We start from the raw sequence: 17,790 nt of genomic DNA, 5'->3' as shown, positions 1-17,790 counted from the left end.
CAATATGATTTTGCATTAATTTCAAGTGTACAGGATAGTGGTTAGACAGTCATACTTTACAAAGTGTTCCTCCTGATATTTCCAGTACCCTACTGGCACCACACACAGTTATCATATTATTGACTATATTCCTGTGCTGTACTTAACATCTCCATGACTATTTTGTAAGTACCAATCTGTACTTCTCAATACCAATCCCTTCACCCTTTTCACCCAGTCCTCCAACCCCCCTTCCCTCTGGCAACCATTAGGCTGTTCTCTGTATTTACCAGTCTGTTTCTGTTTATTATGTTTGTTGTTAATTAAAGCTCCTTACTTTTATTTGTAAGTAATGTGACTGTGGTGTGGCTCAGCGGTTAGGTGTCAACCCGTGAACCAGGAGGTTATGGTTTGATTCTGGTCAGGGCACATGCCTGGGTTGTGGGCTCGATCCCCAGTAGGGCGAATACAGGAGGCAGCGATTGGCTGTTTCTCTCTCTATCCCTCTCCCTTCCTCTCTCTCTCTAAAAAAAAAAAAACCACAATAAAAATATATTTTTGAAAAATATAAGTAATGTAACTTAAATCAGTAATTACTAAAATGTTTTATTAAGCTGTTTTATTATGAGATATTTATATACAGATATTCATAAGCTCTTCATTGTACATGATCAGATAGCATTGAAATTGTATTTAACTCATCACATTTGTAGCCCCCTCATTTTGATCATTCTTTTTTTTTTAGAATGCTAAATAATGAGACAGAGTTCTGTACTTGCAACTGAAGCATGTTTTCCCTTTTTCTTACCACGCCAGGTGGCAGTATTGTACCAAAGGAGTTTAGGAAAGGGTTTGCTTTCCTAAAGAACCCAGATGTAAAACACTGGCTCTGTTGCACAAGCAAAGATATGTAAACACAGAGTTAAAATCACTTATGTAAAGATTATAACCTTTTATGTAAAGAATCAATAAAATCATTGATCTAAGTGATTTATTGTGAATAGCAAATCTCACCATAATCTTTCAACACTCAATAGTTCTTTAAGAGAGAAGTAGCAAAAACCCTCATAGGTATACCCCTCCATTTAATTTATGTACACACGGCGTTTGCAATTATATAAAAAACCTGTGTGGATGGTATTTACCATCTGGCTGTTTTTTGAAAACTGGTCCTCTCAGGAAGCTAAGAACAGCTCAATTAATGCAGTGCTAAGAGCAGTGGCAGGAACAAACACCTCATCAGATGTGATAAAAAGTTGCAGTCATTTGAATTTTGCAAATAAATGGATGTTAAAAATTGCATAAAATATATGTGTTTGGACTTTTGCTGCCATTTATTTTTTGAATTTTGGAAATGAATCTAACCAATAGCAATTTTTAAAAACCAGTCCGAATCCGGACTGGTTTTGAAAAATTGCTATTGGTTAGCTTGACACAAAAGCACTGTTACTAGTAATATCAAACCTCGTTCCTTTAAGATGCCTTGCTTAAGTGTTTCCAATGACTTGCTTAAATATATCCAATGACTATATTAGATGAAATTTATTAAGAACATAATATATCCGATGTTGTGATGAGCACTGAAGACACACTGGTAAACAAAAGGGTATTAGAGGAACTAAAGAGTGCAAAGATGTGTTATACACCTCAAGGTGGGGGACAGGGGTAAACTGTCCAGTGGTACCACCTCACACGTGATAGAGTGGCTGTTATAAAAAAGACAAACGAAAACAAGTGTTGGTGAGGATGTGGAGAAAAGAGTCCCAGGAGTTCCCCAGTCCAGCTCTGTCACTCACTCCTGTTACCTGAAAAGAGTAGCAGTGAACTGGAGTGTAGGATATTATTTTATTAAAAGCTAAAGCAGCACCCAAATAAGTTGGGTTGGAACGTTCAGTGGATGTAGGCAGAGTCTACACATCCGACTTGCCATTCTGTTCATGGGAGATGTTGTTAATTGCCTACACAATATCATTCTCTCCTTTTCATTACTAACAGAACTGCATTGCTTGGTAAATCAGTATTCTAAGCTCATACTAAACTCATCTCTTATCTTTCTTTCAGATCAGCATGGCCCATGAGACTCAAGAAGTTATTGGGAGGATTTCTCAGAAAGCCCCTGTTGCCTTTTCTTCTTCCTGTGCCCAAACTCAGATGTTATGTTGGAGCTTCACCCATGAGGGAAAATCAAGAGAATTTCAAAGCTCTCGCCCTGACATCTTTTGGGTACTTGAAACCACACCAGCAACTCTGTGTTCCAGGCTGCTCATTATGGTTGAAAGGTAATCTTTTTTATGTCTTGAAGTCACAGTGCTTCGGCTACTAATACTGGAAGCTGAATGCAGTTGCTAACTGATAACTTGCTGGTAAGAAGGGCCTGACTCCATTCGCCCTTCTAAGCATGACGCCAGGAAGTGGGATGGGGAGAAGGTCAGCCTGCTCTCTGTCTAGGCTTGCTTATCCTGAAGAGGCAGGAAACAGAAAGTGCAGAAATGAAAACAAAAGGAAGGTTGTCTCTGCTTCCTGTGTTTTAAAACATATTTTGTCCACTCATAATAGTCAAAAGGAGGTAGGCTTAGAGGTACTCATATGGGGAGATGAGGTTAAAGATTATCTCACACAGCTCTTCTTTCTGTCTCTACATCCTTAGATTTTGCTGTTGCTACTAATCGATCCTGCTAATTCATCAATGACTAATTAATCTCCTGTGACTTACATTCAGAAATGGAATCGAGTCATCTAGTGGTCACAGAGCTGCTTTGTAAGATGCAGGCCAATTTAAGGATTGGCTGTCTTTGCATTAGGTGCCCATCCCCGGTATGGTCAGCTTTAGAACCAACATGGAATCTTGGGACTAGGGGCATCCATCGGATTACTTTCCTCAGCAAGGACCTGTAGGTAGAGATTCCTTTACGGGAAGCTCTGGACCTCTTCTTAAACTTCATTTTGTCTTTTAACATGAATTAAAGAAGGGGAGGTTTTAAGTAAAAGCTGATAGAGCTGTAAGACATTGAACAATAACCAGTCCTGTTCTGTTTCTCTCTAACATAAAGAAGCAAGAGAACGTTGTGCAGGATTGGCACTTTGAAGCTCTCTATCTAGCAGAGACAGGGGAAATAGTGTGGACATGGTGACTCACAGAAAGCAGAATAGACAGAGAGTAGGCTGGGGAGAGAGGCTGAGCCACAGAAGAGAGCTACCATGATAGAGTCTATGTGTGGCTGTAAGACAGCGGTTCTCAACCTGTGGGTTGCGACCCCTTTGGTGGTCGAACGACCCTTTCACAGGGGTCACCTAAGACCATCCTGCATATCAGATATTTACATTACGATTCATAACAGTAGCAACATTACAGTTATGAAGTAGCAACGAAAATAATTTTATGGTTGGGTCACAATATGAGGAACTGTATTTAAAGGGCCAGAAGGTTGAGAACCACTGCTGTAAGACATTGTCAGTGCCTTGAAGACATTTCCTGTGATGTTTCTTTCATATTTTCCCCCTGAGGTGGGAGATCAGGAGAAACATACTTACCAGGGGCTCATCACATAGGGAAATTTCTGTAAAACTTAGGTTTTTATGTTGAAAAAAAACTCATGCAAATTTGCATGCTATTACATTATATTTCTATATTTCTCATAATTCCAAATATTGATTCAAATTACTTGCTCTTCTCCAATGAACTTTGGTTTAAATTGAACTCCCAAGAAGATGTATTATGTACCTCTCAGTGAGTCACCATATAGCCCTAGGTCAGTGATTGCGAACCTTTTGAGCTCGGCGTGTCAGCATTTTGAAAAACCCTAACTTAACTCTGGTGCCATGTCACATATAGAAATTTTTTGATATTTGCAACCATAGTAAAACAAAGATTTATATTTTTGATATTTATTTTATATATTTAAATGCCATTTAACAAAGAAAAATCAACCAAAAAAATGAGTTCACCATCACTGCCCTAGGTTAATGTGTCCTGACCTAAAACATACAATTCTAAGGGGATGTCAAGTAATTCAGAGACTTTGTGGGGATTTGAAGGTCCTACAATTGCAAGTGACTGTAAAAGCCAGCAAAACAAAGATCACAGGAGGATATGTGTTGCTTGTAGTTTCTGCCGGAGTGGTTAGAGATTTTTGGTGAAGATATTTCCACTGGACAAAGGGAGACAATGAGAGCCTATCAGAGCAGGGCTAGCATGGTTACTAGGCAGAGAAACTCACAGAAATTGGGTGATAGAAAGGATGATGATGAAGACGATGATGGTGGTGGTGGTGATGGTTAGTAGTAGAAGTGATGGTGATAGTAATAGCAGAGATAGTATTTCGGTCAAGAAGCAGGAATTTCAAGAATTACATGAAATTCAGTTGTACACTGGCCTTCCAGAAATAGAAAAAATACTGGCAAATAGGCTCTCTGATTTTCCTTCTTTGGATTTGAATGGTCTCTTGTTTCTGCTAATTTCTACATGTCTGTTCCATTCTCTGCTGGGAAAACAAGTATTTTCAGTAAAATTCTTTGATTTCTGCCTCTCAATACTATGACGTGATCCCATAGACTTGGTGCCCAATGTGGCATGATTCAGACTCTTGGTCCCAAATCCTAATTTTTGGGAGGGAGAATCCAGGTTGGGTCAACTGTCCAGTACTCGTTCAGTCTCCTGTGCCCAGTGGGTTAGGGTTATGCTGGGCTCCCTTACAGGTGTGGGCAGGTGTTCTCTGGGTGTGGGGGAGGGGAGCCATGGAGGAAATGATGGGAATCTCTAGTACATGAGTTGGACTTAAAGGGAAGTAGCCATCTGTGAGGTGAGGATGGTAGAATTTGATAACTGACGATCAGAGGGTTTCCACTTTGGGAGACATAGTGGACCGTGAACTTTGAATTTTTAAAATAAATGAACAAATATTAGGCTGATAAAGCAATTTCTGGATTTACTGACTTCAGGCTTCATGCACATTAGATTATTAGATTAAAATTAAATTAGTATAACTTTGACTCTGCTGTTATTTGAATGACCTTTAGCAAGTCATTGTTCTTAGTTTCTGTTTCCTTGTTTATACATGGGGATTGAAAATACCTGCTCTGTCACATAGGGTTGTGATTAAAGAGCTGATGTAGATTAAAATGCTCTAAAAACTGCAAGGTGTTCTACAAATGTTGAGTTTTATTACCAACATGTGATAGCAGGTAATGTATTATTGCTAATAACTCTCTCCTTGGACTCACATGTGTGCCCATGTGTTTCTGTCTATGGAGGTTACAGGTAGGGAAGGATAGAAGGCAGTGTAAAACTGCTGAATCATACCAGGTAGATATTTCACAAGAGAAGGAAATGTTGCAATGATCAGTGTAAGTAGCTTCTATGCCTACCTTCCTCTGGACATTTCTGGGCAGAAAAATTACTCCTGCCCCAAGCAACTCCATTTCTCCCTTTCCAGGTAGCCTCTGATGTGAAGGGCTTATATTTGGAAGAAAAACCAACGTGGCTGCAATAAAAGGAAAGAGGTACAATTTAAAGTTTGTAGGCTTTATGGAAACTGTTAGAGGTGATTTGTGACAGGAAGCGGTATCAATGATCTGTGTGGTGAGAGTGATGTAGTGTGTGTGGAGAGGGGGAGAGAGAGAGAGAGCCCTGAAGAGCCACAAAGAACAAAGTGATGGGCGAGGCCTGCCTTTCATCCCTTGGCCTGTGGAATCAGCTCAGTGTAGGAAGCTCTGATGCTCTCTGCTTGTCTATCAGTTGTCCATGGATGGAAGAGACCCCCTCCTCCAGCCCAAGCTAGTGCGGCTGTTTCTGGGAGTTGATAAACTGGAGAAACAATTCTTAACAGAAATTAAGCTAATGACATTGCTTGCTAGATTTTGTTTGACTTTCTTTTGAGAAAAGACAAGTTGGGACAGGACTGGAAAACTGACTATGATGTGCATATGATCACATCTAATACACAGAGAAAGCGGCTGAGCTACAGAAAATCTAAATGACTGCCCAAGGCCTGTAGCAAGTAGAGACTTGGATAGCAAAGTTCAGGCGAGTTTCATTTCAAACTCGGGGAACTACTAAATCACCATCTGAAAATTTAACAGCGAAACACTATGCAGAAAAAAAAAATGATTTATGTTGATTTCAATGTCACAGTCAACTGTTTCAGATGAATAGACTTTTAGGGTCATCGAACCCACCCGCAGCCTATTGCTAGTGAAGTCCAGACGGATGAGTATCTTATTTCCTAAACGGATTTTATTCAGTGCCAGGAGGATGAGAACACACACTGTCCCTTCTTGGCCCACTCACTGGTCAGAACAGGCTTCTCAAGGGGTCCGGCTTTGGGAAGAGGTGGGAGAACTCAGCTGGCAGGGACTTGAGGAGCAGCTAGCATCCCTTTGAGCACTTTGGGGTATGCCCACCTATAAAATAGAACAATGTGTTCTGGGATATACTATCACCCCAGTAGTTCAGAAAAGGAGAAACATCAACACAAATTGATCTTCCTTGCCTCTGTGCTTTATTTACGCAGATCCCTTGGCCCACATTGTCTTTCCTGTCCCCCTTCCTTTTTCATTCCCATCTATCTAGGCTTTCTTTTCTGTCCCTCCCCATTGTGTGTGTTATTTTTCCAATAGCATTTGTCAGTGCTGCCTTTCTATTGTATCTTGGTCATGTGACTTCTTACATTCCCTTGGTGTGAGGATGTCGAAGTGATATGGGATTTTTGGACTGGAACACATGGTGTTCCCTTGGGAAGGATGGCTTCCATGGATTCTTTGTCCATCAGAATCAAAGAATGAATCCACGGATGGAAGATGGTATAGCAAAGGTGGAAATTTATTGAAGAATAAGTACAGACTCCCATGTGGGGAAGGGGAAAGAATCTCACAGCACAGACTCCCATGTGGGGAGGGGGCAAGAGTCCCACCAAATTCCTTTTTCCCGGTTTATAAAGACTGCAGTTTTTGTGCCTCGATATCCCCTCTGATTGGCCACCATTCCCCTTTGATTTGGTCACTATAGCAACTTCTGAGCTCAAAGGTCAAATGTCACATGGGACATGTGAGGCTCTCCTTCTTTATTTTGTAAATATAGACCTTCAGCTACTCCCAGTTCCCTTGTCTTATGGAAACGTAATTGCTGCCTCTTCCAACTTTCTTGTCTTATGGAAATGTAACTTCTGCTGGCTCCCTGCTCCTTGTCTTATGGAAATATAACCTTTTGCAACCCTGTGTTTTTTTCATGGACCCCCCCTTAATTTAAAAAATTCCCTAAGCTTGCCTTTTTAACTCCTAAAAATTCCTATTTCAGAGGTCTCACTCACATTTGTGTTTTTGTGTTCAAGTTCAGGCTTGAGCAGACTGCCTGGGTTTGCATTCTGGTTTCACCTCTTATTAATTACAGTAGAGGCCCAGTGCACGAGATTTGTGCACTCTGGGGGTCCCTAAGCCTAGTCAGTGCCCTCTTATAGTCCGGGAGCCTTCAGGGAATGTCCGATTGATGGCTCCCTACGGGGAATGGGCCTAAGCCAGCAGTTGGACATCCTTAGCACTGCTGGGAGGTGGGAGAGACTCCCACCACTGCTGCTGCACTCGCCAACCTTGAGCCCAGCTTCTGCCTGAGCGGCGCTCCCCCTGTGGGACTGAACTGACCACCAGGGGGCAGCTCCTGCATTGAGCATTTGCTCCCTGGTGGTCAGTACGTGTCATAGCGACTGATTATTCTGCTGTTCAGTCAATTTGCATATTAGCCTTTTATTATATAGGATAACCTTGGGAAAATTTCTCTCAGTGTACCTCATAGTGTGGTTATGAGGAGGAAATGGAACCTGGTGTGTGAATCACTTAACATAATACACAGGTCCTAGTAAGCATTTCAGAAATGTTACTATTATTGCTATTCGGATAGCACCTTGTGTATAGTACACATATAATAACTATATGTTGAATTGACTGATGTTTAGTAAGAGGCTATTGTTGTGTTCCCAGGGGGTGGAAGTGGAGAAGCAGCGGATGCATGACCCAGATATGGGATCATGAGATCTGAGTAAGGAATGAGGACGGGAGGCTTTGTCATTACATTACTGATTCTCACATTTGCCGGGATCAGCCTCCTGCCCAGGGAAGGCCAGGTCACCAGGACAGCAAACCACTCACTTTAGGTACTGCATACCTTGTTCGCTGGTCCGGCCTGAATGATCTCTCTTTTAAAGCCAGGGGCTAAACTTTTAACCTGCTTCAGCCAGGCAGCATCACAGGTGTGGGTAGTACCGAGCCCTGCACAGCGAAGGTGCTAGAGAGGTTTTCTTTTTGAGACATTGATGAGTACCTACTGCCTGGGGAATCCTGACTTAGCAGAGAAGGAAATAGTGTCATAGTTGAGGTGCCTTGGGGTGGGAGTCATTCACAGCTGTGGCAGATGCCTAACAATAACTATTATTATCACTGACACTTATTGAGTAGTTATTATGTAAAACCAAGTCTTTCACTTGCATTATTTTGTTTAATCTTTATGATGTAACTGGATAGGTAACCATTTTTATGGTCACGAACTTGAGGAAACTGCTGCGTCTTTATCTCTGCTGCCCCAGCTGGTAAGCAGGACTGGCCTTTGAATTCAGCTCCACCTCACTTGAGGTTGGACCTTTTAGTCTCTACACTCATGCAAACCTCAGGAAATTCTTGGGTCCTGGCTTCCTCATCTGTGAAATAAGGAGCTAGACTTGCTGAGCCTTTGAGGTAATACTGAATGTACGGCCCACGTGGACTTTGCTGTGGAGTGGGCCTCTCCACCAGCCTCCACCAGGCTGCCAAAGGTCCTCCATGCAGAGCGTGGGCAGAGCTCAAGAGATTTATCTCAGTGCTGTGGCCGATGCAAACATGCTTCCTTGGCACACCAGGAAGTGGCAACGCCCGCCTGACAAATCTCCAAGAGCCACCTACTCTTAGCCCCGACCCTCACGCCCATTGTATAACACAGCACGCGTGTCCCTATTGTATTGGCTGCTTACCCCTTTATATACAGCTGTACTTCTTCAATAAACTTAGATCTGTGTCTCTGAACCTGGTCTCCGGAGTCGTGCATGCAAACGCCCTAGCGCGGTTGGCTCCCTTGTCCTCACCCCCGAGGGACCCCCTGTTCCAGCAGAGCAAAGCCGAAAGACACCTCCACAGAGGCAAGGAAAAAAGACACTATTTTGAAACATTTCCAAAAGTATTTCCTTTAAACACAAATCAGCTTATTGCATGACTAAGTGTCACTGGGTTTCTGGGAGCTTAGGGGTCCCTGAGAGACGGGGGGGGGGGGGGGGGGGGGGGGGGAGATGAAGAGGAGGGGAGGCTCATTAGGACACCGGTGTCATTTATATTTTGCCTTTTATCATCTGTCTGCACATTGAGTCAGTCTGTGCTCTTTCACGAGGCACATGGAGTGCCCTCCAGCTGAATAGCATTCAGTGCCCAGAGGGCTTGAGGGGAGTCAGGTGGCCACAGCTCACTCCAAGCCCTCAGGGATGTTCTCCCAGGGCTGGACCACGATTACTAATTAACTAGTAAATCTGATCCCGGGAATGAAAGCTGTGCAGTCATTTGCATCTGAAACCCATTAACCAGCACAGTGACCAGTGACCAGGGCTGAGGTTGCTTTCCGTGGACTGTGTGCACTTCTGTGGTTATTGCCAGGTCACCCTTCAGACGGAGCAGGAGCTGCGCTGGGCGGTGACAAGGTACGTTTGTAAACTGCTCACTGTGGCTGTAGATGTGTATGTGGGTGTGTGGACTCGCGTTGATCTGCTTTAGTCAAAATGCTCTTGTTAATTTGTTAAACATAGATCAAAAAATACACCACAACAAGTCTCAAAATTACACACACAGATACGTAAAACAGAATTCAACTCACTCATCTTTTTTCTTGGGAGTGTCCGTGTCTGCGTGTGTGCACACTTGTATGAGTGTGTTCCTCTGGACTCAGGCTGAGTCTACAAGCTCTGTTTTAGCTAAACCTGGTTGGATTTTATTTTATTTTATTTTTGTGTGTGTTTGTGCTGTGATGAATGGTTTAATATTCGGGGGTGGGGGGAGGTAGCTGGTAGGAATTCTTTCTGATTGGGCAGATGGTGGGGGAAGTGAGGGAAAGCAGTTAAAATTTGGGAGTTAGATTAGAGCACTTGGGAAGTTCCTTTTATAAGGATGTAGGATTGTGATTGAGGAGTGGCAATTAGTGAATTCATCATAGTCAGGAACTTGAGAAATCTGTGTCCCTGTGAGTTTTGTGCCTTTATTGCTCAAATAAAGGATTGCTATAGGGAAGAGCCCAAGGGTATGCATGTGAAGTATTGGGATGTGTGCACGCACTTGTGTGCAGTGTGCAGCGGGGAATGTGAGAGATTTCATGTAGAAGGAGAGCATGAGGGTAAGAGGCAGTATCTGGACTGGCAGGCATGTGTGAAATGGAACAGCAGCACCGAGGGGACGGTGGGAAGGTAATGGGTTATTGCTGATCCCTCTCTGATATAAACTTAAAATTAGTTGACAGAGTCTAGCTAGAGACACATGTGGGCACTTCTAATTGGCCACTGAGTAGGGGAGGAAGAATTACTATTGGGGAAAAAGAGGGAGGCCCAGGTCAAAGTCATAGGTCTCACTAGAATAGGCTCCCATTAGGTTCCTGGTGTAGGATCTGAACTGAAGGGACCTCCTGATCTCCAACCTGTCTGGTGTCCTGTGTCAGTGAGCGTATGTGTGGTGGGCTGGGAGGGCGAGAGAAGGCAGGGCCTTTGGTTTGTTGTGCTGGGTCCGGCCAAGGTGCTGTCAGGGAATGAATGAAATGGAAGGACATTCTGTCCCCTACCCCTACTTTTAGGATAGCTCATCATTATTTCACTCACACTTACCCAGATGCCAGTGATTTTTTTCTGGCATTCTCTCACACATGAGCTTCGATGAGCTGATAAAGGCACTAACTTTACAAGCTGCTCCATCAGCATGGAACACTAATGGGCAGATGGACTTAGAAGAATACAATGTTCATTTAAAATGGGCGCAGCAGGCAACTGCTGAATGTGATGAGGAAAATAAGCCTTGGCACACCTGGTGCTGGGGTCACAGGAGGTCACAGCTGTCTTCTAGAGATGATGCCCTTTGTGGCGCAGAAGGAGAAACTGAGGCCCAAGGGGCCTAAGCAGTTTTTCCAAGGTCCTACAGTTATGTAGGTTCAGAGCTACTTTTCAGATCTCTGCACTTGGATGTGACCAGACTTGGAAAAAGAAGGCTCTTAGCTACACTCTCCCTCCTATTCTCTAAGTAGTTGGAGACAATGGACCAACCAAATAAATTGTGCCCCGGATTTTGGAGCACTAGCCATGACTTGCTGGGGCTCTCTTTGCCAGTTATTTTCAGTTTCTGTAAAACTAACCATCTCTTTTCTACTATATCTCTTATCTTGTGTTACTGAGGATTTTTAAAAGAAAGGCTTAGCTCACCATGTGTGAATCAGATACTGCTGTAATCCAGGAAAGACCAGAGTTGATTATCCAGTTTCTCCAAATGAATTTACCTGGCCCTTTCAATAAACTGGGCCCCCACCCTGGTTACCTGTCTACTTTGCCTAAAAATAGTTATAACAGTACCAGGAAAACGAGGCTTGGCAATTATTCATATAACCGCTTTAATCCAAGAGGAAAATATTACTATCGGAGTCTGCACAATTCATGTACAAAAATAATTTGCACCTTTTCCATAATATTTCCCCTGACAGCCTAATTAAAATTGCAACCCTCGCCCGGCTATGGTGGCTCAATGGATTGAGCATCGTCCTATGGACCCAGAGGTCCCGGGTTTGATTCCCAGTCAGAGCACATGCCTGAGTTGCGGGCTCGATTCCCAATAGGGGGCATTCAGGGGCAAGCCAATCAATGAGTCTCTCTCTCATCATTGATGTTTGTATCTCTCTCTCCCTCTCCCTTCCTCTCTGAAATCAATAAAAACTATATTTTTAAAAAATTGCAACTCTCATCCACATATTCCTCACCTCCCCCACTCCCACTTTCTTTTTCTCTGTACCATTTATCCCAGGCTAACTTGTTGTATATTTATTTGATTTACTGTTTCTTTTGGGTACCCAAAAGAACACAATAATTTTTATCTGTTTTTTTGTTTGTTGTTGTTGTATAACCAATTTCTGGAAGAATGCTTGTCACATTGTAGAAGCTTAATAAATAATTGATGTATGAATAAGTAAACTTCAGTGAGATCTCCCATCCCACCAAAGACATAGCATTGATAACCCAATGAGTAATGTGGTGTGTCAGCAGCTCATTCTCCTTGGCCTTGCAGATAATTTAAAACAGGCCTGTGGCCATACCTGAAGTATACTAGATGCTTACAGATCCACTTCTAAATCCCCCAGGTGTGATTGAGACAAATGTTGCAGGAGTTTTGTTTCCTTCTCTTTCCATAAGCCTTCTAACTAAATGGTTGTCTTTGGAAGGACTTAGGCATCTTTCTATTCTACCTCCTCTTAATTGAAGCCCTAATTATTTATGAATATATAGATTTTCTGCATTTGCATCGCATTGTGCAAGTTGGCAGTGGATTCAGATTGCTTGGTTTGAAGCCTGGTTCTGAGGTCTAGACCTAGTCTATCTAGCCTCTGTCAGGCTCACTTAACTTATTTATAAGCAGGGATAATAGCAATCCTGGCTGGTGGTTATGAAGACGAAGTGAAATAATGCACTTAAGTGCTTCGCATAGTACACCACACATTCTAAGTACTTGGCTAATGATCCAGACATTATTTGATAAAACTACATCTCACAAAAATATTAGCTTGTATACAGTGGGGACATGATAGCACAGAACAATGAGTAGTGGTTAAGAGTCTGGCTGTGGAGTCACAGGGCAGGTGTTCAAGTTGTGGCTTTGTTCCTTATCAGCTCTGTGGCATCAGACAAGTGATCTGACATTTCTGAAGCTTAATTCCCCCTCCTTTGAAAGCAGGGCTAGTGGCCGTAACTAGCTTGGGGAGTTATGAGGATTGCATGCAACAAATTCTGAAATTTTTTCCCACAGTCACACAGACATCATTAGCTGTGACTATCATTGTCACAATTTGTGTTTGTTATATGAAATAGATATTCACAGATGGATGACACTTAAGGCTTGCTATTTAAATGACTTCCTATTCTATTTTGCCATTTTTCTTGATCTTGATTTTTCCTAAATTGTAACCTTGTAATTTGGAAAGGAAGGTCAATCAGAAGATGCTGCTGAGGGCTTTTTTTTTTTTTTTTTAGGCTAAGGAAATGTTTCTCTTTTATAGCTAGAAATAATTATGATTGCACCATAGAGCAGGTAACCACATTTGAATATATGATACAAAAGGACTTTTAATAAGAGGCAAACAGATACTTTTAAATGCAATTGATATATTATTCAAAAGTCATATTGACCCATCCGTGTTAATTATCTATTGCTGAGTAACAAATTACCCCAAAATTTAACAGTTTGAAGCAATAAACATTTAGTATGTCACAGTTTCTATGGCTTAAGAATACAGCTTAGGTAGGTGGTTCTGGGTCCAGGTCTCAGAACCTGTGAGGTTGCAGCCAGGATGTTGCCTGGGCTGCAGTCATATGAAGACTTGACTGGGGCTGGCAGATCCGCTTCTGAGAGGCCTCACTCACGTGGCTGATGGCTAAAGGCCTCCGTTTCTTGCTAGCTGTTGGACCTTTCCATAGGCCCCTTGAGTGTTATTATGACATGGCAGCTGGCTTCTCTAAGAAATAACCCCAGAAAAGGAGCGAAGAAGTGATCCAAGAGAAAGAAGGAGGAGGAAACTGCAATGCCTTTTATAATTGAGTCTCAGGAGTCCCACTCTATCCCCTCCGCCATGTTCTGTTTGTTGGAAGTGATCCTCTAAGTTCAGCCACTCTCAGTGAGTGGGGAGGGCGCTTGGCTCCACCTCTTGAAGGGAGGAGTATCAAAGAATTTGTGGGCTTTTTTATTTTTAAACCACCACATCACGATTTTGAGTATTATTAAATTTTATTTCATTGCACATATTACTCTGTTTTCTCTCTATGAATATTTATACTATTTTTAGTTTTTTGCTATTACATGTATTACATGTCCTGCTACAATGAAAACCTTTATCTGTACATACATTGCTTCCCACATGTACATATATCTTAATGGGCTAAATTTCTATAAATGGAATTCAAAACTGTGGGTGGAAATAATTTTAGCAGTTTCTGCCAAATCTTCATTGAGCATATGGTGTTTACCATTTGGCCAGCAATGTGTGGGTGCCTTTTCTTCAGAGTGTCTAACACAGTGTGTTAACAAACACAAGGAAAAATGTAAATAATCACTTATCTCACAACTATTAGCAACCACCAAAGAGAAAAGACATGGTCACTTTTATAGGCATTCTGGTACCTCCTCTTTTTGCATGACCATCAGATCACTCTTTATCTCATTACCTAATTTAATTATACCAGACACGAGAGATTATTAATCTCTATGGAATTTTACATGCAACGTTAATATTACGGGATATCTTATAAGAGGGTGAGGTACTGAGGACAGGGCAGGTAAGAAAGATTAGACAGAATTGGCTAATTGATAGTAGGAAAAACAAGGCAATCCTTGTTGTTGAGAAGGGTCCAGCCCCATTTCCCTTATGATAAGAGGGTATTCCATTGACAGACAGCAATTTCTCATCCAGTGCATGAGAAACAAATCCTCTTGTCATTGACTCTTTGGGCAAAGGACTGAGCAAGGCTGAGAAGAATATGGAGGTTGTGTGAGGACACATCGAGTAGGTGGAGAATGAAGATGTAAGGAAATATCAAACAGTAAGGTTGGGGAGCTTTGAATTAAAACCTGAGGGAAGAAGGGAGAAGATGTATTTGTTTGTTTTTTAAAATATGTATTTATTGATTTCAGAGAGGAAGGGAGAGGGAGAGAGAGAAACATCAATGATGAGAATCATTGATCGGTTGCCTCCTGCATGCCCCCTACTGGGGACAGAGCCCACAAACCAGGCATGTGCCCTTGACCAGAATTGAACCTGGGACCCTTCAGTCCACAGGCTGACGCTCTATCCAATGAGCCAAACTCGCTAGGACAGATGTGTCTTTTTTTTTTTTTTTGAGTAAAGATGATGTGATTTATAGGCAGGCAGGAGAGGATCAGTGGGTGGGTTCGTGGAGAAAGTGGACCTTGAATGGGCAAGACTGTTCAAGGCTCCTCCTATTTCTTCCTAGCTTTTTGTTCTGTGTCTCAGATAACACGTGATTCACCTGACATGTGCAGTCATAAAGCACTTAAGCAGATAAGAGCCCTCACATGGGAACAGGTTCATGAGGACAGCAGCCAGGAATACGCATTTGCCCTTTAAAAGTGCTGAGTGAGGTCCAGTGCCACACTCACAGAATGTGGGATTGATGAGTTTCTTAGGAACATGCTGTTTCTTATCCAGTGCCCACTATCTTCTCTATGGTACATAATAATATAATGGCACACAACACTTTATTATTTAAAGTGGTTTTATTTGATTTTCACAAGAAAGTGACAATAGGCAATAGTAATGGTAGATATTATTAATTCTCCTTTCATGGATAAGAAAGCTGAAACTCTAGAGTATTAAGCACATTCTTTTGGCCATTGCAGCAAGAAATGGGAGGGCTCATGTCTTCTCATACTGTAGTTAGCATGTTCAATGTTTTGAGGAGAACATGGGAATATGATGAAGGAAAATAGTAATGAAATGTTTGGCACAGGAATCTTTTGTGAGTTGGAGGAGTAAAAAAGCAAGCAATTTGTGTGATTCACTCATACCAGCTTTTAATATGAATTCTATAGATCTTCCAGTTCAACCTCTTTAATCTGCAAATGAGGAAGCTGAGGACCAGAAATCTTAAATAAATTTCTCAAGGTCATCTGGCAGAATGAGGAATAAAATTCAGGTCTGCTAGTTCTCAAGGAAGAGTACTCTTTCTAACTTACGTCACTTTTATTGGATAGAAGGAAATAATAGTATTGGACTTTAAGCTCACTTAAGGCAGGCATCATCATTTTATTCTCTAAAATACTTTCATGGATACCATAATTAGGAAGTAGGTAGGCATTTTGTAAATGTTTAATTGGTAAATAAAATATTATCAGTCAATAAGTATTGAGATACTGTTAATAGGTAATTAGGAAGAAAATTAAGAGAAATAAGCAGGTATAACTCTTATGCCCTGGGAACTCACAATTTGAGATAGAAGAGGGGTGTTGTAAATTAAGGAAGTAGATACATCAATGGGAAAAAAAGCCTTAGGAAAACTTATTTTTGGTCACAACTGAGCCAGGAGTAGAGAGGGTGCATTGAAATACTGGAGGTGTTGGGAGGGGTGCTTTGATGGGGTTGAAAACTTTCACAAAGGAACAATCACTCCCCCACTACTCTCTCCAAATATGTTATTTTATTTTTCCTTATTACTGCCTCCTACTTCATATTCATCTCTTATTTCATTGTCCTCAATTTACACTGGGCACCCCCCCCATAGGCTAATATCATACAATATTATTAAATGAATTGATGAACTCAAAATTCCCAAAGTGATTCTCAGACAGGAGTGGAGGGGAGAGGAGAACCAAGATGGCGGCATAGGTGAACACCTGTATTACTGCCTCTTACAACCACATCAAAACTACAACTAAAAGACAGACATGGGAGTGCTGGCTGAGTGGAAGTTCTGCAACTGGAAGGAAAGAAAAAAGCGCATTGAGACCGGTAGGAGGTGCAGAGGTATGGAGGTACACATGAAACAGTCTGACAACTGGGTGCACTGTTGTTTTTTTTCAATTGGGAGGAAGATACAAGCTCCTGATTGCTCTGAACTCCAGTTCCAGGTGAGACTCTGGGGACCCAGACTCCTACGGGGAGAAACTGGACTGTCTGGCATCAGGACAGGAATTCGAGGATGGCTTTCTCTCAGAGGTGCTCGCAGCAATCATTGTTCCTGTGTGGGGGTGCGGGACCCAGAGACACAGAGACACAGGAACCTCCCCAGTGCAGGGCGGACTGGCAGTCATTGCTGTTTTCTCCACCCTGGTGATTCCCTGAGACCCTGCCCCACCCAATTTATAACCCCACACAAGCTGTGCACAGTGGTTTTTGCATATGAATGGCCTATCCTTTCGCAGCCTAACCTAACAAACTGCAGCTGGGTCAGAGAGCTCCAAAGCTTCCAAAAGAAGGCCTAAGGCTCCCCAGCAGCAGCCTGCCTTGCTTCACAGCTGGGCCTCATCTGGGCACTTCCAAACCCCAAACAAAGAGGAGGAATCTGAAGATCTCACTGTAGCTCCTGCTGGGTGGCCTCGGGCAGTGGCTGACTTTGCACCTCCTTGAAGATCCAGTGTGCCCAATAGTCAGTGTGAGAACATACCAGATTACAACTCTTCACATCCATAAGCAACACACTCAAGGGGCAGACTCAGTGAGCACCAAAGCCCCACTGAAGCAAGTCCTGCCACATAAGGGTGCCTCCAGCACAGCAGTTCCTCCATTGTAGAAACAGCTGGTCCTCACAGCCAATTGGCCTGGAGGTCAATTCCTCCTAGTGATACCAATAGCAATTAAGGCTTAACTACAACAAGACTGTGCACACAGCCCACAAAGGGGTGCACCAAGAGTGTGATTGGGGAGGCTGAGCCACTGGGCCCTATAGGACACCTAGCACACAAGGCCACTCTATCTACACAGGGAAGCAGTCAAAATGTGGAGACAAAGAAACAGGTCACAAATGACAGAAATGGAGGAAAGCAAACTACTGGATATAGAGT

General features: G+C 42.5%; 1 protein-coding gene across 3 annotated transcripts in view; it reads left to right on the top strand.

Moving 5' to 3' along the window:
* Nucleotides 1–5,372: 5,372 nt before the first annotated feature.
* Nucleotides 5,373–17,790, top strand: part of MGAM (maltase-glucoamylase) — an 82,580-nt gene continuing 70,162 nt past the window's right edge. Inside the window, exon 1 of one of the 3 annotated variants that reach the window (XM_015572685.1) lies at nucleotides 5,373–5,478. The gene's annotated coding sequence lies outside the window, so the exon portion shown is untranslated. Of the gene's footprint in view, nucleotides 5,479–9,549; nucleotides 9,684–10,625; nucleotides 10,693–17,790 lie in introns of those variants that run through there. The other 2 variants (XM_006777076.2, XM_006777075.2) reach the window with 2 other exon arrangements.

The sequence above is a fragment of the Myotis davidii genome, unplaced genomic scaffold (assembly GCF_000327345.1).
Source record: "Myotis davidii unplaced genomic scaffold, ASM32734v1 scaffold329, whole genome shotgun sequence".
In the NCBI taxonomy this organism is placed as follows: Eukaryota; Metazoa; Chordata; class Mammalia; order Chiroptera; family Vespertilionidae; genus Myotis; species Myotis davidii.
Note: the sequence above shows the minus strand (reverse complement) of the source record. Positions and strands in the feature narration are given on the sequence as shown.